We start from the raw sequence: 21692 nt of genomic DNA on the forward strand, positions 1-21692 counted from the left end.
ATGTCACCTTGAGGAAGACATTCAGCCTCTCTGGGCAGTAGGTTTCCATTAGGTCTATAAAACAGAGGGTTGAAGGAGAGCAGCTCGTCCCTAAAGTGATCTGGACAGATCCTGAAAAATTGTTCCTAAGTTTGGGGAAATATTATATTCCCTCCAAGAGAGTCAGAGAACCCATCAGCATCTTCAAGGCTCTGAGAAGTCCTGCAGGCGAAGTCCAGCTTGGCAGGTTTCAACTCTAGTGGTTCTCACCCTGGAAGAGAAGGGGATGTTCTTTCCACACTTTTCCCTCCACATCCCTCAGGACTCCAAATTTGGAGGGCCTCCAAATCTCTCTTGGCTCTGCTGCTTCTTGATTCTAGGATGAGCAGGGCTCTGCCTCCTCCCAAGGCCACACTTCTCTGGCTCTAAAGAAGGTGTGAAAGCATGCTGCCAGTTGAGTGCTCTCCAGTGGGATGTTAGGGGCTGCTTACTGCTCCACTGACTCTCTGCTGGGTCACACCCTGCCCCCAAGTCCCCTGAGGGTGGGTCCAGTGGAGCAAGGTCAGAGGCGTGCTTTTTGGTGGGTAATCTCGGCTGGTTCTGAGCCTCCATTGGGTCTCTCCTCTTAATCTAGACCAGGGTTTGACAAGCAATGACTCCATGGGCCAATCTGGCCCACTGCCTGGTTTTGTAAATAAAGTTTTATTGGCACGAAGCCACTCCCTTTGGTTTACACATTGCCTCTGGCATTCCTGCTCACCTGCTGTAACAGCAGAGTCAAGTAGTTCCAACAGGCCTAAATATTTACACTCTGGCCCTTAAGAGTTTGGGAACCCTTGATCTAGATCTTAAGAAGTGGTGTCCACCGGGACTTCCCTGGTGGTCCAGTGGCTAAGATGCTGCTCCCCCAAAGCAAAGGGTCTGGGTTGAATCCCTGGTCGAGAACTAGATCCTGCACACTACAACTTAAGATCCCATATACCGCAATGAAAATTGAAGATCCCACATGCTGCAAATAATACCTGGTACAGCCAAGTTAATTAGTAACTTTAACAAATAATTAAAAAATAAAAGAAACGGCGTCTACCATGGTGTCTACAGGAGCCAAACTTCTCCCACAAACTCCTCCAGCAGCCTGTTGCAGCAGGCCCAGGCCTCCATGTGTACCTGAATGACACACAGTAACCAAAAAACAGGAAGGAGCCAAGATCCTGCAGTCTGCCCACCTCACAGCCACACCCTCGGTCCCCTGCACCCACACATGCCCCACCACAGCCCTCCCTGGACCCCAGTGATGCCCCCTCCCTTCACAAACCAGAGCTCATTTACAGCAGAATGTATCAGCCTTTTTTTGGTAATGCACCCCGTTTGCTAGCTTTTAAGCAGGTATCTCCCCAAAGACATATATTGGGCACATATTACACTCACATACTTCTGTATCAACAGATGACATACATTATGAAACACACACCAAAAAAACCCAGATATTCAACAAGAGGAGATAAAAGTAAAAACAAAGCTACTAATTTCTACCTATAACCCTGCAGACCATCTTAGAAACAGCCACTCTGGAGGCAGCTAGCTCATGGAGTCCCCTGGCACCCTCTACATGTTTAGCATGTGGACAAAGGGGAGCTGTTTTCTCTGTTTTGGTTGTTTCTCTTTTTGGTTTTTGGCCATGCAGGGATCTTAGTTCCCCGACCGGGGCTTGAACCCAGACCCTCGGCAGTGAGAGTGCAGAGTCCAAACCACTGGTTTGCCAGGGAGTTCCCAAGAAAGGGGGCTGGGCTGGTCCACAGCCAGCGACATCAGATACGGATGGGGAGTCATCCTGACACCCAGCCCTGAGTGTCTGCCCCAGAAGATGCATGGAGGTGGGAGGAGGGGAGGTGGAGGCCTGGGATCTAAGGACCCAGGAGCCTTGCCCACCTGGCTGCGGCAGGAAGGGAAGGATTAGGGACCTCCCCAGAGATGGCGCCAGCGGCTCCCAAGGCAGTGAACACCACAGCGCATCCAAGGGGATTTTTATGTTTTGACTCAGAGGCAACAAGTCTTTCAAATTAAACCAACGCAGACTAAACTGCAGTAAAGAGGAAAGCCCCTTCCGAACAGCCGGCCGGGGGTTACCACCGCCAGGCGAGTGGGAGGGAAGACGGCTGGTTGCGGGGCTGGGGAGGTGGGGGCAGGCAGAGCAAAGGGTGACCTTGCCCTGTGGCCCCTTTCTGGAAGGTGGGCACTGCAGTTGCAGGACAGCCTGTGGGCACAGCAGCTTTGGGGTCCTCAGACTCAACCCCCAGTTCCAGGGCTGGGTTTCCCAGCCCTCAGTCCCATCCTCCCAGGCCAGCCCGCCCAGCAGGAAACACCAGGCCAGAAGCAGGCAGCGACCGCAGGGGAGAGACGCGGCATCTCACCTTCTCAGCCACTGCTTAGGGGGCCATTTGGACCCCACCCACTGACTTTCTTACAGGCACTTTGGGTGACTGAGCGGTGATGCTTCGTTAGCCAAGAAAACTCATGAGCATCAAAAACCCAACCAACCAAAGTCAGAGCAGAGCAAATTCAGCCCCATGGAGAGCATTCCACCAGATGGCTCCAAAGCTACTGCTGACCCAGCCACACTCGTGGGAACAGGCAGGGTGCAGGGTGGAGTGGGTGGGTTACTCTGACCTCACGGACCCCAGGCCCCCTGAAGCATCATCTCTGCTCTCGGGATGAGTCAGGGCGGATGAGGGGACCTGAATGTATCTTCCCTTGATTTTTTATGGAGCAAAAAAAATTCAACCGCAGGGAGTTTTATGCCAGCCCAGGAAGCCGGGCCACCCAAGTGAAAAGGCGGCCTCACCGGGCAGCCGGCTGCTTTTAGAAACACACCCTGCTCATCCGCCACAAACATTAGCCGGCAGCTAAAAGAGGGAAGTGAACAAAACAGCTCTCCGGATAAGAAGAGGGCTGAGAGGATGCTGGGGGCAAAGCTAATGATAGGATCCAGCTCCGCCACCCAAACTTGTCCAGACGGACGTGTATGGAGAGGCACATGGGGGCCAGCGTGACAGGCTGCCCCAGAAGGAAGCGGGAGTGGGAGGGGGCTCCCCACCCCAGTCCTGGGGGTGAGGGGGGTGGGGGGGCCAGGCTCTGTCCTGAGTCTGCCCAAGGCCCTGGCCGCACGCCCCCTCCCAACCAGCCTCCAGCCCGGCCCAGGCTCTGCCTTCTCAAACGCTCATTTGATTGTGTGGCTTCCCAGATTAAAACCATCTGGGGGGCATCCACTAGACATACAGGTCACCTCGGCAAGGTTACCAAGTGCCCGCTATGTACTGGGCACAGAGCCCCTCAAGGGAAGGCTTGAACTCTCACGTGCGCTGTTCAGCTGTCCAGTTGTGTCTGACTCTTTGCGACCCCATGGATTGCAGCACACCAGGCTTCCCTGTCCTTCAGCACTTTCTTAAAGAGGGTCAGGCATCCATATGTCTGCCCTCGACCTGCTCTGGAACCCCCCCACAACTGATGTGCAGACCCCTCATTTCTTGAGAACTCAGTTCCCAAATGCCCCAATAGCCCACACTCCTACACAGCCCAAACCATCCCCAGTGTGTCTGGCCGACTGGTACCAGAGACACGGTGGCCTGGACCACTTCTCTCCTGCACTGGCTGCTCTTTCCTGGAAATCCCAGGAGCAGCAGCAGCAGTTTGGCCACATACTCCACCCAGAGCCCTGGGGCCCCAGCGTCAAGTGTCTACACAAGCCTTCTATTCAGGGGGCAGCAGCCGGCGGGGGGCAGGGGTGGAGCTGGCTTCCAGACAGGGCTCCTGCGGCCCCCTGCCACCCACTGGCACAGACTGGCTCACGAGGTGCCTCCTATCATAGTCCTGTCCCGGCAGCCCCCCACCCACTCGGTTTTCCAAGAAAGAATGTGTCTGGTCTGGTCCCAACAAGGCTGGCCTGCAGACACGGAGAACAGACTCGTTGTCCCCAACACGACTGTCTGGACATCGTCTGGCCCAGTGTCAGCTCTAAGAGGTCAAGGGTCACAGAAGTTATCATCGCGGTGACTTGTGGCTCCGAGGTGGTCACGCCCATTCCCAGGGAGCGTCTGGGCGCCGGGCGATGCTGGCTGCCTCCACCACCGGGAGCCACACACAAAGTTCCCTTTATGGGAATGAGGTGGGCCGGGCACTGGCAGTTTCGGCCGCAGGGAAACCCAGGTTTGGGTTTTCTCCGAAGGCACAACTGGGCCTTTGTCTTGACTTTGCCCATCCCCAGCCGGGCTGGCCTCCTCGCTGGGTACACAGTGTCCAGGGTCCAAGCTCTTCCAAGGCCGGGCACCTAGACACACCACAGAAGACAGCAAGGGCCGTTCCCCACTGAAACCTCCCAGAGGACCTCCTGAGCCACAGAATCGCAGTGGAACCTGCCACAGAGGAGGCTGGCAAATGCGATGAAGCTAATCAGGCCACAGTTCACCAATGCCAGGAACTGGAAAGAGCCCTACAATGTGCTGGTGCTGTGGGTGCAGTGGGTCCACGGCACAGCACGGTCCATCTGGAGCCCGTTCCAGCTGCATCAGATCCGCCAACTAGCTCGGAAAAGCATGAACATGTGATTACCCAGCAGGGATCCAGTCCCCTGCTTTGGCACACAAAAATCACACGGCCTAAAAAACCTAGGAGAAAAACCTAGGGACTGTGATAGAATGGAGCAACCAGGCTACCCTGAGGAGGGATTCAGGCGGCCAAGGGGAGATGGTACATCAAGCCTGCACATCATCCCCTCTTTGGGTCTGTATCCTGATTCTTCCTTCCTGCAGGAAAGAATTTCCTGAATTTCCCACTGGCCTCAGGGAGGAAGGATCCGAGAGGAGGAAGGATCCGAGAGGAGGGAGGGAAAAGGCCCCACACCAGGCCCCTGCTTTTGAGATCCTGTGATTCCGAGACCCGACAGCCGACCCCTGAGGTGTGCGAGCATCACAGCAGACAGGTATGGCTTGTTACCAGGGGGCCCCAGCATCGGGGTGTCAATGGTGTGGGCAGCGTCCACTGTCTCGCTGATGCCCAGGAGGCCTTAAGGATCAGCAGAGGCCACTTTCCAGGAATCTGGTGCCAGCGATCCAGGGCAGCCAGGTGTGAGAAAGACACCGTCTCCTTGGAGGGTGATGAACCTGGTGTTCTCCTGTCTCTGCAACGGGCACATCTGGGTTCCATGAAGCCAAAAAATTAAGCCCAAATTAAGGCCTCTGTGGCAGACAGGGTTCCAGGCCCAGGTGAGGGGAAGTGCTGTCCAGTACTGACTCCGGACACTGGTCATTGTCGAAGTGCTGACCTTCGGGGCAACTCTGTGCCCAGGGCCACACAGCAAGCTCATCTGAGACCCACCACGATCTCTGAGGGACAGTTCCCCAGGCCAGCCAGGGGGAGAGACGGAAAAACCCCAGCCACTCTGCAGAACGCACATGCGTGCGCGAGCCAGGCAGCGGGGTTGGGGGCCGAGGAGGGGCCCAGTGGAGCCGCCAGCCCCCTCGGCTCCGGTTCAGCAGGCATCCAGTCAAAGCCGCCGGTCCAGCCAGGGCTCTTCATGGAGCGGAAAAGGTCGGATGCTCAGACAGAGGGTCGGGAGTGTTGGATTTCCCCTTTCCGATATGGCCAAGGGAAGGAGGGCCGCTGGCCGGCTCATCCGGCAGGCGCATCCGGCGGGCGCTGGTGCTGGGCGGCAAAGTCCTCCACCACCGGAGAGGGGAGGGGCGGCCGCCCTGCCCCCACTTGTTCACTGCCCCTCCACAGACAGCATCAAAGAGTGATGGCCAGACACAGTCACCACGGGGAAGGTCACATGTGGGTCAACGCCGGCGGCACGGGAAGGGAGTGACCTATTTCCAAGGCCCATTCAGGAACCTCCCTGCAAACCCAGACGTCTGACGCGGCCAGACAACAAAGGACAGGGGGCTGGGGGAGGGCTGGAGGTGTCTGAAGGTCCAACGCGGCGCTCCCTTCCCTTCCACACGGGGGCCTCCCACCGCCGCACCTCGGCCTCCCGCTGACCACCGGCATGGCTGGACCAGATGACCGGACCTAGCCACACTGGCTCTCTTGACCCTCTGAATGACTCTGCTCAAGTTCACACTCAGGGGAACCAGAGGCGGTCCTGGCCTCTCTAGAATTCGGCCCAGGAGACCATAAGTACCTCTCTCCCCAGGAATTATTCCACTTCTCATGAAGTTCTGAGAAACACTTGCCACCCTGGGTCTTACTCACAGATGCCCCGTCTCAGTCATCAAGTCAGGGCTTTGACATCCCACTTGCCAAAAAGTCAAGGCATGGTACAAACTGGGGGAAAATAACAAATGAGTATAGGTTGACAACTTCTGAAAGTGAGAGACAGGCAAGGACTTGGGAGCTGCCAACCCAGATTTCAAATCCCATCTCTGACCTGAGACCTTCTGGGCCTCAGTTTCCCCAGCTGTGAAATGAGGACAATAACCCTCTGTCTCACCCGGATGGCCTGAGGGGTAGATGATGCACACGCACCCCAGCGCCTGGGACATACGGAGCGGTCGCTCAAGACAAGCTACAGGGATGGGTCCAAGACAAAGAAGCAGGAGCCTAGGCACCAGGGTCTAAGCCTGAGGTTAGACCCAGAGGTTCGGGTCTTTAATAAAGAGCCACTCAGGGGGTTGCTTGTTGCTGTTCAGTCACTCAGTTGTGTCTGACTCTTTGCAACCCCAAGGACTGCAGCACACCAGGCTTCTCTGTCCTTAACTACCTCCCGGAGACCATAAAGAAGGCTGAGCACCAGAGAATTGATGCTTTCGAATTGTGATGCTGGAGAAGACTCTCGAGAGTCCCTTGGACTGCAAGGAGACCAAACCAGTCAATCCTAAAGGAAACCAACCCTGAATATTCACTGGAAGGAATGATGCTGAAGCGCCAATACTCTGGCCACCTGATGTGAAGAGCTGACTCTTTGGAAAAGACCCTGATGCTAGGAAAGACTGAAGGCAAAAGAAGGGGGTGGCAGAAGATGAGATGGTTAGACGGTATTACTGACTCAATGTACATAAATCTGAGCAGACTTGGGGAGATAGTGAAGGACGGGGGCCTGGGGGCTGTCCTCAAGGGGTGGAGAGGAATAAATAGGGAGATAGAGATTGACATATACACATTACTATATATAAAATAGATAACTAAGGAGAACCTACTGTATAGCACAGGGAGCTCTATTCAATACTTTGTAATGATCTGTATGAAAAGAAATCTAAAAAAGAGTGGATATATGTATATATATAACTGATTCACATTTCTCTAAAGCAGAAACTAACACAACATTGTAAATCAACTATACTCGAATAGAAACTAATTTTAAAAATGATCAGTGATATTTAATCTGGAAAAAGTCCAAAGGCTATTTAAAAAAAAAAGAAAGGATCTGATCCCCTGATCTAGGGGAGCCCGAGTTCGATCCTTGGTCAGGGAACTAGACCTCACATGCCACAGCTAAAAGTTAGTAGGCTGCAGCTAAGACCCAGCACAGCCAAATAAACAAATAAACATTTTTTAAGAATGAAAAAAGACCCTCACGGGATGGGAGCTCGGGAGAGTGGGTACTGAAATCCCCTGCCCGATGCTATTCCCAGGTGTGAATTACCTGGGTCTACCTTTGCCACTTGGACATCAGACTTATTGCAGCTGCTCCCCCTGAAGGTAAGAGGCTGCAGTGACTCAATGAACAGTGAGGGCCCAGAACAGGGCCACACGTTGGTCAGTGGTGCCCACTGGTATTGATCTCACTGCTGCTGCCGTATTCCTAGCCCTACTCTGCCCAGAAACTGCCTCCACCCTGAGGCACCTGCTGAAGCTGAATGAACCGAACCTCTCCATGAACTCGGTGATGCCCCTGGCTAGGCCAGTGCCCCCATCCTGTCACAGTTTCGCCATCACGATTCAGCGTGATTCACATGTTAACATCACTGAAATCGGGCTGGTTCTGGAGTTGACGGTTCGTTACAGTGACAATGGGCAGCTCATGATAGAATGGTGAACTTTCCTCTGCATGAAGCATACATGTGATGAAACACAGCATCCACTAGCTGCCCATATCTGTCTCCTGCCCCGGTTCATGAGCTTCTGCGACAGCCCTCTTTTCCATTTTTGGCTAAACAGTAAGTGTTCACTAAAAGTCTGAGAACCAAACTGTTGAAACACCTCTCTCGAGGGTACCAAGGGGATGACTGACAGGTCAGGGCCTGCTCTCCCCTGAGAAAGGGCCCTGGTACTTGAAGCCCACTCTGTGCCATCCAGAATACTTGGAATTCCACCACACACACACACACACACACATGCTTTCTTTGTCAAGACTTCTGGCTTTACCCTCCACGTACCACTAACCCAGAAACTCGACACTCCAGAGAATCGGCTAAGCCCAAGGAATGCAAATGTTTAAGGCCTACCGTCTGCAAGGCCTCAGCAGACTAAACTGAGGAGGTTTAAGAGCTTTTTATCAGCTCTGTGTGTGTGTGTGTGTGTGTGTGTGTGTGTGTGTGTGTAGAGGGAGAAGGTTCAAAGGGAAATAGGACTATATCCAGTACCTGTAACTACACTGCTGCCAATCCCACTGCCTTGACCTGCGGAGGGGGCAGAGACTCAGGAATTGAGACGTGATGGAGCAGAGGAGAAGCAAGAGGCCTATTTTTAAAGGAGGGGAGGGTTTTCCACCAAAGCCTGAGGGGTGAATCCTCCTGGTCACACCAGTCTTTCACGACCATGAAAAGTGAAAGCGAAGTCTCTCAGTCGTGTCCAACTCTTTGAGACCCCATGGACTATAGCCTATCAGGCTCCTCCATCCATGGGATTTTCTAGGCAAGAGTGCTGGAGTGGATTGCCATTTCCTTCTCCAGGGGATCTTCCTGATCCAGGGGTCAGAACCTGGGTCTCCTGCATTGCAGGCAGACGCTTTACCGTCTGAGCCACCAGGAAAGCCCATAGCTTCCTATAATTCCGTTCTCTGAAAACCAGCCATGATGGGAGATGGGGCTTCAAAAACATAAGCGACGTAATGAAAAGTCCTCACAAGGGAACAAGCCTCCAGGCTACGTCGAAAGGAAGGACATGATCAGGGGGTGTGGGGGGCAGCCACTCAGGGGTGCCTACAGCACCCCCTACAGCCCAGATAAAGTGATGGCTAAAAAAGAATTGGCTGAACAAGCCCCACTGTGTTCCAGGCACTGTCTTAGGTACCTTGGCTGCCGAACTAGTTAGATGGAGCCCCCACCTTCGTGGAGACAAGAGTCCACAAACAACCATGGAATATGAGTGATTGGATCAAAGATGCTAACTTTCCCATGGTCAGTGAAGAGGTTGGCTAGCTCATTCATTTACTCATTCCTCCAACAAGTTTTTCCCACTAGCCTGTGCCTGGTCCCAGCCAGTGTGCTAGGCAGACACCAGGACCCGACCAGAGAGAACCAAGATCTCGCCCTGGAGGAGGTTTCAGCGACTCCCACCACATCCCCAGGGCTTCCACAGCACCTCCTGGATTCCTTACAACCCCCTCAGGCCAGGCACTGAGCACTGGGACCAGCCCCAGATCTGTATCACCAGTTCCCAGGGTGACATGAAATGAATCCACCTAGCTGGGGGTGGGGGGTAGGGAGGACGTGTTACCAGCAGACCCTGAAGATAGAAATGCACCCAAAACACAGAGGGTGGTCCTGGCCTGAGAGACAGTAATGGTTAATTATCACCCTCCAATCTATCCTGTTCCTGCTATAAGCTCCCTGCCTAGAACAATGGCCATGACAAAGTGGGTACTCAGTAAATATTTATAGAAGGAGGTTACTGCTATGTAAATTTAAGAGGGAGGCAAAGACAAACCAAAGGAGGGAGGAAGGTACCCAGAAACAGTGAGACAAAGACACCAAACTGGACATCTGAAGGGCTTGGCAGAGAACTCTGACCCTATCCACGCAGGTGGTCCCACTGCCATGATAGAAGTCACTTGACTCAATGGGTTTGAAGCGTGAATACCCCTCTGCCCTTCTGAGAAGGAGAGTCCCACCTGACTCCAGGACTGGGCAGGCAGGTGGCCAACTCAAGGCCAGGTCCAGCCAGGGCCCTCCCATGAGATCCAAGATACAGAAGTGGGGAGGCAGAAGCTGGGGCAGCCACAGGACTAGTGGGTGTGGACTCAGGAGCTCATGTCAAGGGGTCTATCCTGTCTCCAGGACAAGACACCAGGCTGGATGGTGCTTTGAAACCCTGCCCTTAGAGAGGTGGCCCTACCAACATCACCCCCCTCCCAAAACCACACTGGACACGCCTGTGTGGGAGGAGCCTGAACATCAAAGCCGCAGAAAATCCATAACCTGTTTCCACTGCAATTCAGTTTCACTCTGCCCCTTCCCAGACTGTGACACCACCCCCCTCCCTGATCTGAGGGGACACCTGGGTCTGCTCCATGGTAGGTCTTCTCCCCACTCACCATCAGCCTCACAGGCCAGGATTTCCCCAAGTGCCTAACCTCAGGCATCCCCCATCTCTTCCTAAACTCCAAAGGGGACCAGCCTCCACCCGGGGTCCCGAGCAGGGCGTGGAGCAACAGGGCCCCAGCACTGTCTCGGTCCCTGCAGACAGCCTCCCCTCCTGCTCCTGCATTTCAAGGCCCCAGAAGAGGAACAGCCACTGGGGGTGTCCTGAGGTGGGCGGGGCTTGTCCCACAGTCAGTCAACAGCATGTGGCTGGGGTGACTCCATCTGTCTCTCTCGCCAGCCTGCCGTGTCCACACTCAGCCTGTAGCCCACAAGGTGCTTCTGCTCGCTGCCCTTTCCACACCAGCCCCTCGGCTCCCACCTCCCAGCCCCCACCCGCTCTCTAGGACTCACTACAGCACCCCCCAGCAAGGTGGGCTTCCTGGGCTAGGGGGCCCTCCTCGGAGCTGTGCACCACACCAATCACACCCTTCTGTTTATAGCTCACACCACTGTCCCCACCACGGATGGAGAATCCTCGGGGGTTCCTCCTGTGTCCAGAGCCCCACCAAGGCACTGACCTGGGTGAGCCGCCTGAACTGCCAGATGACAGAAGAGCAATTCTCCGAGGCACCACGTGGTTCAGTCCTTTGTCTAGTCCTTGCGGTGATCCTCACACCCACTTTATAGACATGGAAACTGAGACTCAAAGAGGCTAAGTCATCTACCCAGGATCCAGTTAGAAAGTCAGAATCAAAACTCATGGTCCTGAGACTTCCCTGCTGGTCCAGTGCCTAAGACTCCATACTCCCAGTGCAGGGGGCCTGGGGTTCGATCCCTGGTTGAGGAACTAAGATTCCCACATGCTGCAACTAAAGATCCCACGTGCTACAGCTAAGACCCAGTGCAGCTAGATAAATAAATAATCAATCAATAAACATTAAAAACAAAACCTCCCAGTCTTCCCAGACTGCTGGAAGCCTAAGACTAGGGGCAGGAGTGGCCTCAGGGACAAAGAGGGACATCGTGTTCTGCCTCCTGTACCACCGAAGCCTAGAGATGCTGCACCCCAGGCAGGGCCCACACTGCAGGGGAGGAAGTGTAAAAAGGAGGCAGGGGCCAGGGAGGATGGACAGCCTAGGTGGCACAGACCAGGGGAGGCATGAGTGGCCATCTCCCAGGCCAAGGACCCAGGGGCATCATGGGACTGTTGGTGCTCACATTTATCTTCACCCCTCACTGCATCGGCCCAGACCCCTCACCCCACACCCCCAGCAGGCCACAGGAAGCGCCTGCGATCCTCACGCAGCATCAGCCCAGAACAATCTGCCCGGAAAGGGAGAGGAAGGTGGTGGCTTCCTCTGGTCCCCACCTGGCTGTCAGAGGCACAGTTGCTCACAGCATCCCCTGGCTCCCAGGGGAAGCTTCGTCAGACCGTCGCGCCTGTCCGGGAGCTCCAGGGAAGGCCCAGGGCTCAGGGAAGTTCCAGAAGAACCCAGGCACAAAAACCCAACCAAGGTCGGGACTCCCCTCAGGTCTTCACCTGGGTCCCCGTTTCCTGTCTGTGCAGCCAGGGCAGGCCAGAGCCAGCACACGGATCAAGGCCGGAAGGTCAACGGAGAATAAAAAGCATCCACCCAAGAAGCCTGCGTAACTGCGGGGGCTCAAAAAGATCGGCCCCCTCGCCACAGGAAATCAGCTGCACACGGCTTCAAAACTGTCTTCTCCCACCTGGTGGCCTGACACTCTCCACCCCATGCAGGCGCACACGTGCACACACGTGCACGCACATGCACACGCACACACACACACACACACACACACACACACACACACACACACTTCACCCCTTGGCCCAGGAAGGCAAGGCAATGAGTTTGAATTCTGCCTTCCAACCTGGATCCTGGACAATGACTTGGCTTCTTTGAGTGTCAATTCCCACATCTATAAAAACATCTTTGAAAACCCTGGAGTCCTGCTGATTTTGATGATGGTATTTATTAAGCATGTACTACACACTGGGGACCATCTGAGCTCCTAAGCACACGCACATTTCCTCTGACCAGTGAAAGATCGCTTCCCTTCTTCTCTTCCTCCTCGCTCTCCAGTTCCTACACATCCTAAGGTCACCTCCTCCAGGAAGCCTTCCTGGATTCACCTGCTAAACCTCATCAAAATCCTCCAGAACTCTACTTGCCTCTCACTGCCTTTATTACCCTCTGTCCAACATGGTATTATTTCAGAGTTATCAGTATATTTGCCCTTCTTCCTTTCCAAGCAAGCTCTCAAAGGCCAGGATTAAGGATTGTAAATTCCAAGGCGTGTTCCCTCCTCAGAGAAGGAAGGTGCATGAGCAGTAAGGTCCCGCCCCAGCCCAGGCCTTAGAGTTCAGTTACAACAAGGACAGTACCTGGCAGCTCATCCATGTCAACTTATTCCACCCACAGGGTCCTCTGACACCCCCATTTCATGGATGGAAACTGAGGCCCACGTCACAGAGGCAAGAAGTACTAGAGCAGGACTCTGGCCACCTCCATCTGACTCTGAAGCCAGGTTCATAACTGCTCCAGCCCCCAAAGCCAGGCTAGATGCTCAGCATACTCCAGGGGCGAAACCCTGGACCAGAGCTGCCACCCAGCAGAGCACCTGCACTTGTGCCAAGGCAACACGTGGGCGGGCTCTGAGATCTCCACACATCCCCAGACTTGTTGATAAATACTGACTTCCCTGAGCCCCTGGAGGCCCTCTCCATCAATCAGCCCCTTGGCCACAAAGCCACACCCCCTCATCATCCAGCAACTAAAGTCACGCCCAGCATGGCAGGAGCCTCAGGGCCCAACATCAACGTTAAGTCTGCTCAGCTTGGCCAGTGCCACGCCAAACCAGCATGCAGACATCATCTGGTGGAGCCTGTGGGAGCAGACAGATGCACACACACACTCCCTTGACCATGGGAGCTGTCTCTCACTCCTTCCCCAACAAAATCTACTGTTCCCTGGGCACAACACCATCTCCAACTCACCTGAAGCAGGTGGCCTGGCCAGCTGGGCAGTGTTTCTTTCCCAGGCCCAGTCCCTTGGGAGGTGCAGCCAGCCCCACAGCAAGCAAAACCAGCTGTCTCACTCACCTTGCACCTTCCCTGGGTCCCCTGCCCCTGCCCTGCGGGACAGGGCTGACCAGGGAGGAGCACAGGGCCCCTCTGCAGGACCCGGTGGCCGCTGCACTTCCCCAACCTCCCGCACCTGGCCCCCGCTGGTAATGACTAAGCGATTCCCACCTCGGAGCTCGCCTGGCAAGGGGCCCCGCTGGCTGCCGACCGGCACCATGATGCCCGGAGCCGCACGCAGTAAACCCATAATTGGCGAGTTCTCTTCTTGGGAAAGAAAACCCCCTCCGTGTTTTGTTTTGTTTTGTTTTGCCCTTAAATGAAACAAATCCACCCACGTAGTTACTGGAAACTCAAGCATGTGAAACCGAACCGTTTGCAAAGAGAATTAGTCAGCAACCTTGTGAGCCGAAGACTGGTCCCTCCGTGGGAGGAGCCAGCTGTGCTCTCGAGGTTCCCAACCAGGAGGGCAGCAGGGGGGCACCGACCTCCACACCAGGTTCCCCAAAGTCCAGGGGATGCCCTGGGGGGTGGGTCAGCTTGAGAACACATGGCCATCTGTGGGAGAGTCCCCCGGCTCCAGGTGAAGGGTGAAATGTCCTCACTGCTATAGACGGGGGACGGTTACAAGCCGAGGCTCAGGGTCAGGCTCACGTTCAAATTCCCCCTCCGTGAAGTCAGTTGAACTTGCAGGTCTGTTTCCTCATCTGTAAAATGAGGACAATAGATCTCGGCCAGCGCCAGAGATCCCCAGGGTCAATCTAGAGGAAGCTCTCTGTGCCTGGTGCCAGAAAGGCACCATAATCGCACCTTTTGCAGGGGAGCAAAGGACAGCAGGGATACGATTGTCTGAAGGCTCTGTACTTCCTGGTGCAGGGGAATTGACTGAGCTGGTTCCCAGCCCTGCTGCTTTATCCAGGATGTGGCACGCCAGGTGGAAACTGGGCCAGGCCAGGTACCAGCAGCTACAGGTCTTGTCCCAGCGCCTTAAGCCACAGGTTGTGACTCCACCAGGCTCCCTGGCCCTTCCCTTCTCATCTGTACAGAAAGGGCACAGACATTCTATTCTGGGTTGTTTCTTTAAGAACAAACAAAAAGCCCAGTAAGTTTTTTAAGTTATTTGTCTACTTAAAAAAAAAAAAAAAAATCCAGATTCCTGGCCTCCCTTAGGAGAGAAAGAAGTGGACGCTGTAGTTCCCTGGACTCCACATGTCAAGGTGAGAGAGCCACCCCCTCGTATAGGACACCCGCATGCCGCTTTGCCACAGTCCTCACCCTGCCCTATAGCTGTCCACGGGCTGCTTCATTTGTGCCTCCTTCCTGGCCCCTGGGGGCATCTGAGTTTGTGACCTAGTTTCAAAGTCTAATTTTACTTAGAAGCATGACCTTAGCCACTTGTCACTCGAAATATCCACAGGAAGTGTCCTTCGAGAAGGTGATTAAAATCTGAGGCTTAAGGTTGATTTTTCTGGAAGGAAAACACAACAATGTAAGAAGACACTTGTGCCACTCTTGCCGAGGGAAACCCAGGCAGGGTCCTTTGGTGGGTGCCAGGACGGCTGCTCACAGGATGGGGAGCCCCAGCTATCCAAGCTGACCAGCTATTTTATTTAAGGGACAGGGGAGGTAGGAGTCAGCAGACACAGCTGGGCCTACTAACAGCTCAGCAGAGATGCTGAAACTGTCCAGTGGAGTCTGAGGACATTTTCAAGTTGTCTGGGTCCCTCCTGAAGGGAAAAAAATCAAGACTCGGGATCTCTGTTTCCCGGCCTCACCAATGACACTTGGCACATTCGGCCTCCACTGCTAAGGGCTGAACACGGTGACAGAGCAAGGCCAGGTTGGACCCACCTCGATCCCACACTGCAGCATCACATGAACCCCTTCTCCCCTCCCCAGCTTGGCTCCCTCCTTTGCCTGGCTACGGTCTCCTCCAGTGACTGTTGCTTCCAGACCCACTCCCCACCTCCACCAGATCATGTGCCTCCTCAGGCTCAGAGGCTGCACGCAACTGTGATTCAGACCACAGGCTGGGTCTGTATCCAGTATGGCTGTGTGTGATCCAGGCATTCCTGCACTTCAGTTTTCCCATCTGTGAAATGGGCACAATAACACTCCCCCGCTGACCACACACACACACACTCAACAAGATTCCAGGGAGCCAGATAAGTTAATGCACTGGAAAGGGCTGAGCATGGTGCCCAGCATATAGCAGGTGCTCAATAAACATTAAGCAAAGTGGTCTAAACCCAAAAGGACAAGGTGATCCATGTATGCAGGTCTGCCAGGAATACACACAGTCTCCAGGTCAGTTTATACAATTGGCACTTGCTGTTGCTGATCCCCTCACGTTTGCATCCTCCACAGCCCCAAACTCCACCTAGGTAGCCTTCAGAAAGTGCTTCCCCAAACCGTGCTGCTTCTATGAGAGGACAAGCGCTGAGATCACTCAGTCCTCAAAATTCAGCCCATGAGCTGCTCACCTAAGAAACCTCTATGACTGTACCTACCTGCATCTCTACCAGCACGTAGGAGACTCGGCAAACTTATGGAACTTGGCAAAACTGCAGTTCCCCTGCCCCAGTTTCCACCCTCAGAGAAGTGAATCCATTAGCCCCTACTGTTTACACTCTAAGCCTCCCACTGCTACAGTATCAGAAAGGTGGGTACTACCTGCTTTGTCTTACAAAAATTCAGGGAAAACAGTTAACCCGAGACAAAACTTGGTCCTCAAGGGGTCCCCATGGCTGAAGGAGGGGAAGCCAGCTCCACTTTCTACCTTGTCTAAACACGGCGACTTCATCTGACTAGGACTGAAGCGTGGTTCAACCCGAGGAGAAAAGTCCCCATGGGTGTTTCAAATGTGCCTTCCTGGTGCATTTTGGGAAAAAAAAAAAAAAAAATTATTGTGGTAAAAGTTTCCCTGGTGGCTCAGTGGTAGACAATCTGCCTGCAGTATAGGAGATATGGGTTCAATCTCTGGGTCGGGAAGATTCCCTAGAGAAGAAAACGGCAACCCACTCCAGTATTCTTGCCTGGGAAATCCCATGGACAAAGGAGCCTGGTGGGCTATAGTCCATGGGGTTGCAAAGAGTTGGACTAAACAACCAACCAACCAAAAGTCACATGATATAAAAATACTATTTTAACCATACTTAACTGTACAGTTCAGTGACACCAAGTATACTTACATTGTTATGTGATTCTCACCACCATCATCTCCCGAATTTTTTCACCTTCCTAAACTGAAACTGTCCCCATCAAACACTAACTCCCCAGCCCCCACCCCCTTGCCTCTGGCATCGGCCAACATACTGTCTGACTCTATGAATTTGACTATTCTAGGTACCTTGTGTAAGTGGAGTCAAACTGTATTTATCTGCATCTACTGTATCTGAAATGCATTTTTAAGGTTAACTTAATATATGTCCTACAAACAGTGTACCTTCTGTTTCTTTAATCCCTCTTCCTGTGGCTAAAACCACACCTCGCACCAAACACCAGAGAACTCAGTATCTTAGGCAGAACCATCTTGGGTGCTGCAATTCACCCTGGTCTTCACCTTTATCTACTCCTATAAGTTTACTGAAGAATGTTGGGGGGGGGGGGTTGGCAGGGGCAGGAGAGGGTGGAGAAGACCACTGCTAATCTGCCTCTAAGAGTGGAGCCCCCCAAATTATTTCCAGCAGCTTCAATAATTTTCCCCCTAAATTAAGCCTCGTACAAAATCCCACCCTGCTCAAGAAAAAGGCTGAAGTGCTCTGTTCAAATGGCCTGTCTTCCCGCTGCGCTGTGTGGCATCCCTGAGGCTCGGCAGGAAATCGGGCTGAGGAGATGGGGTCCACACAGCCCCGCCCAGCCTTCCTTAGCAGGTGGTCATGGGACGCCCATGAGATGCCCAGTGTCCCCTTCTCAGGGCTGCCTAGGAAACAAGAACACAGTTTCAACCCGCCAAAGCACAAGAGCCCCACCTGACCCTCCTGGAACTTCACTGGCATCCCTTCGTCTGATCTGCCTAGGAAGGAGGCTGCAGTCGAGCCCAGCAATTGGCTGGTGACTGCTTCCCCAACACCAGCCTCTGCTCTGGCTTGTGTTCACATTTTTCCATTTAAAAAATACATGTAAACACTGACTGCAAAGCAAAACCTCAGTGGGGTGAGACACCCTGGGGGTGGAGGGGAGCAGAGAGAAACCCCAGTCGTGGCTCAGGACTCGGCCGAGATGCGCCTCTTGGGTCGGAGCTATGTGGGCAGCTCTCAGTGCGGGCACCGTGGCCGCTGAGACAGAGCGGGCATTCAGGGGACACTGGCTGGATGGTGAAGGATTAAACAAAAAAACCCTTTATCCCGAGCTGTCTAGACACCCCTGAGAGTGACACAATGGTGTGGAAGATATGCTCTCTGGGAACCTGGAGGGCCCGAGGAAGGGGGTAGGGGGCAAAGAGACAAAACTTACAAATCAACTCAAAATTGGCCCCACAGGCTGGAACTGGAAGGAAGTGGGGGGAAAGCCCTATCTTTTGAACATCAAAGTTCTCCAAAGATGAGGACAATTTTTTAAAGGGACCCTCACATTTATATATAATTTATACATAATGAGAACAGTTCACATCAGTGTTGCCCTTACGATGATCCTACCCAGCTTCACAAAGGCAGGGTAATGGTCTCATTAGAGCTTCTTAAAAGCTCCAAACTGAGAGACCCTCAGACAAGCAAGAACCCTCCCTCCCCCAGAAATCCACTCAAGTGCCCCCACCCCCAGCACTCGGCAGGGCCCCTCACCCTCCACACAAACTGCCTCCCTCTGAGTCCTGCATTTAATCTCAGGGTTGTGTGAGGCTTCCTCGGATCAACCCAACAGGCAGGTCCAACAACACGACCCATTGCCTGTGTGGCCCTCCCGTGGCAGGTGCAGGAGCTCCAGGGGTCTCCCCATGAGCCCCTGCTCCCGAGGGAAGGCGCAGGGCCACAGAGCAGCGGCTTCACCCCAGCCAGAAACCCCAGTGTCCATCAGCCCTGCGGCCAGATCGCCAAGCAGTTAATGATCTGCTCGCCGAGTGTCCAGCGCATCCAGGCAAAAGGACTGAGGCGCTGAAGCGATACTTCCAAGAGGTCAGAGAGCTGACCACAGAGCAAACGGGGCCAAGATGTCTAGTTTATGCGGGCATCACAGGAGCAATGTTTGGGGTAAATGGGGGGAGGGTTCAGGGTCACCCCATACCCACTGACAACCCCTGGGTCCAGCATTCAGGGCTCCCTGCCACAGGGCAACCTGCCAGTGATCCTTCTCACGACAGCCCGTCCCTCCTCAGGGTCACTCTACTGCGGCCCACCATGAAAACCCCCCAGTCTAGAGCAAGCCCCCCTAGACAGTCACAAGAGCCCCCCACCAGGCCCACTAGTACACCTGTCAGCTAGCTAGCGTCTCCAGCACACGTCACTCGTCTCCACCTGCTCGACCCCAGACTCTCGAGGGCCCCAAGCCGCTTCCCACCCCTCCAGCATGATGTCTGGGAAACAGTAAGTGCCCAGTAAACGAGGCGGTGTGCTCAGCAGTCACAGCAGAAAGAACACAGCTGTTGATCAGGCCAACCCTCTATCACCCACAGAGCCATGTCACCTCTGCGGTTCAGAAGACATCTCTGATGCTCACTTTTCTCCTCTGTGAACAGGCAGGTCATGCCTGACTCACAGGCTGTGGAATCCATCTATGGCAGCAGCCATGGTGCCTGGCACACGGGGGTGTTTGATGCAAGCTAAGACCATTTCCGGCAGAGTCGGACACAGAGCAGACGGGCGACAAGACACCCTCAAGGAGGTGTTGGCCCAAGAATGGGAGGAAAAGTCAGGGAAATGTTGTCAGAGGGTTCCTGTGACTACCAGGCCAGTGTGCCCTTGGGTGACATCTCAAGGTCCCCCCCAGGCCACCGTCCCTGCTTCTGTGCCTGTCAATGCATCGTCTCCCTACCCACAGTCATGGCACCATGGCCGCTGACTGAGTCAAGGGTGGACACAGAGAAGATGATCCCACTGCCCATGGACGCTGGTCAGGGCATCACTGCCCCAGAGCAGGGCAGGAAGCTCTCGGTTACACCGCAGATGAGACAAAGACAGTCAGGTCTCAGAAAACTAGGAGGAAAGGGGAAGAGAAAGTGCCTGGCTGAAACTGAAGCTCTGCTCCCAGACGGGTCAACAGGATTTGAAAGTGGCACCAAACTGCAATGCTATCAGAGATCAATCCTGGAAAAAGTTCCCACCCCAGAGAACCACCACCCTCAGCCTCAGAGCTGGTCCACAAAAGATACAGGCGACACTGCTGCTTGAGATGGAAGGAGCGGGGCGGGAGGGGCTCACAAAGTGAACTCGAGACCAGGTCATGCCCTGAGTGTCACGACTCTGGAAATTCACCCTAGGAATGACGGTGGCTGTTGAAGGGCTTTAAAAAGGGAGCTGAGATTTCAGGTGCTCACTTTTAAAAGATCACTGGAAAAAAATTAAGAACAATGAAGAAGTCCGCTGACTGCAAGGGAACTGTGTCTGGGTTGTCAGTGGTGATGGAAAAGGAGCCAAAGGCAGGTGTCTGCAGTTTCCTGCCTTTTCCAGGTGGATGTTTTAGACAAGCTCTTGTTTCCACCTTTGAGTGACCCCCAAGCGAGTCAGGAGAGGAAATCCAACTTCCTTCTAGGAAACACTTCAATCTGCTGTGCCCCACATAATTAGCCAGAAGTCGGACACAAAAGGCCCCAGAGTGGATGGTTCCAAGTATAGGAAATATCCGGAATGGGCAAATCCATAGAGACAGGACTCAGACTGCTTGTCAGAGGCTGGGGGAGGGACATGGGAAGGGACTGCTCAATGGGTACAAGCTTTCTCTTTGGAGGGAAAACGTTCTGGAACTAGAGGAAGCTGGTTGCATAATACTGTGAATGTACTGATTGCTACTGAACTGCCCATTTTAGAACGGGTAATCTGGAGGGCTTCCCTGGTGGTCCAGTGGTTAGGACTCCACATTTCCATTGCAGCGGGTGCAGTTTTGATCCCTGGCCGAGGAACTAAGATTCAACATCCTGTATGGTACGGACAAAAAAAAAAGAAATTTAAATGGCTAGTTTTGTGTCTTATGGACCTCAGCTCGATTAACAAAAGAAAAGTATAATCAGCTAGTATCACAGAGCATATGGAGATATCCTGGAGTGAGAACTACCAACCCCATTTTCATGCGTGTGTGCATGCGTGCGTGTGTGTGTGTGTGTGTGTGTGTGTGTGTGTGTGGTGGGCATCATTCCTCCTCAAACCTAGGGCCACTGCTGATTCCTCTCAGCCCCCACTGGTCAATACTAGGCCACAGGTGACATGTGGCCCTCTAGCCTGTCTCTCAGCTCACTCGTTTCTGCTGTTCCCCTTCTCTGTGGCAGAGCGTGGTATTTAAGTGTGTAGACCCAGGAGCCAGGCTGCACAGTTCAGCTCCTAGCTCCCAGCAGCCCTGAACTGGTCTCAGTTTCCTCATCTGTAAAATGGGGCAGCACCTACTTATTCTACAGGCCTCACTGACAATATGAAGATGGAGCCACTGTGTGTGTGGCCACACACAGCCCCTGGGAGAGCATCCGGACAAGCCAACCTCCAATAAGGGGCTGTGGGTGACCGTGCTCTGAGCCCAGCACTGTACCTGCCTTTACGCTGCCCCTTCTCCTCCTGATCTCCTGTGTGTGGTTCTTCTTCCTACAATAGTGACTCCATCACATCCAAACTGTTCAGCTTGGCATTCAAGCATCCCCAAGCCCAACCTGCCTGCCCACCTATGCCCACATCCCCCACACTCCCTCCTGCATCTGGGCGGGAGGGTAAGAGGCATACCCCAGGAAGACGGGTTCTCCCCTGCCTCACACACCAGTTCTGCGGTACCCAGAGGGCTCTCCACAGTCAAAGCTGCCTAGTGAAGATGTAATGAGCAAACTGGAGTAAGAAGCAGCATGTACCCCACCATGATGGAGGCCCAAGACTCAGCCACCCTGCTGTGGGGACTCATGGCCAAGAAGGTGGAGACAGCCGACGGAACCAGTCATTGCCCCGAAACAGTCACTGCCTTGAAGAGTCCACACGAGAGCACACCCTCCAAGTGCATCCACTGGGCTCCGGCCCTCCCCGTGGGAG

At 53.9% G+C, this 21692-nt stretch overlaps 1 protein-coding gene across 1 annotated transcript in view; it reads right to left on the reverse strand.

The window, feature by feature from the left end:
* Positions 1-21692, reverse strand: part of SPSB1 (splA/ryanodine receptor domain and SOCS box containing 1) — a 71098-nt gene that overhangs the window by 42086 nt on the left and 7320 nt on the right. The gene's annotated exons all lie outside the window — the stretch shown is intronic.

This window comes from Dama dama, chromosome 14 (assembly GCF_033118175.1).
Source record: "Dama dama isolate Ldn47 chromosome 14, ASM3311817v1, whole genome shotgun sequence".
Classification (NCBI taxonomy): Eukaryota; Metazoa; Chordata; class Mammalia; order Artiodactyla; family Cervidae; genus Dama; species Dama dama.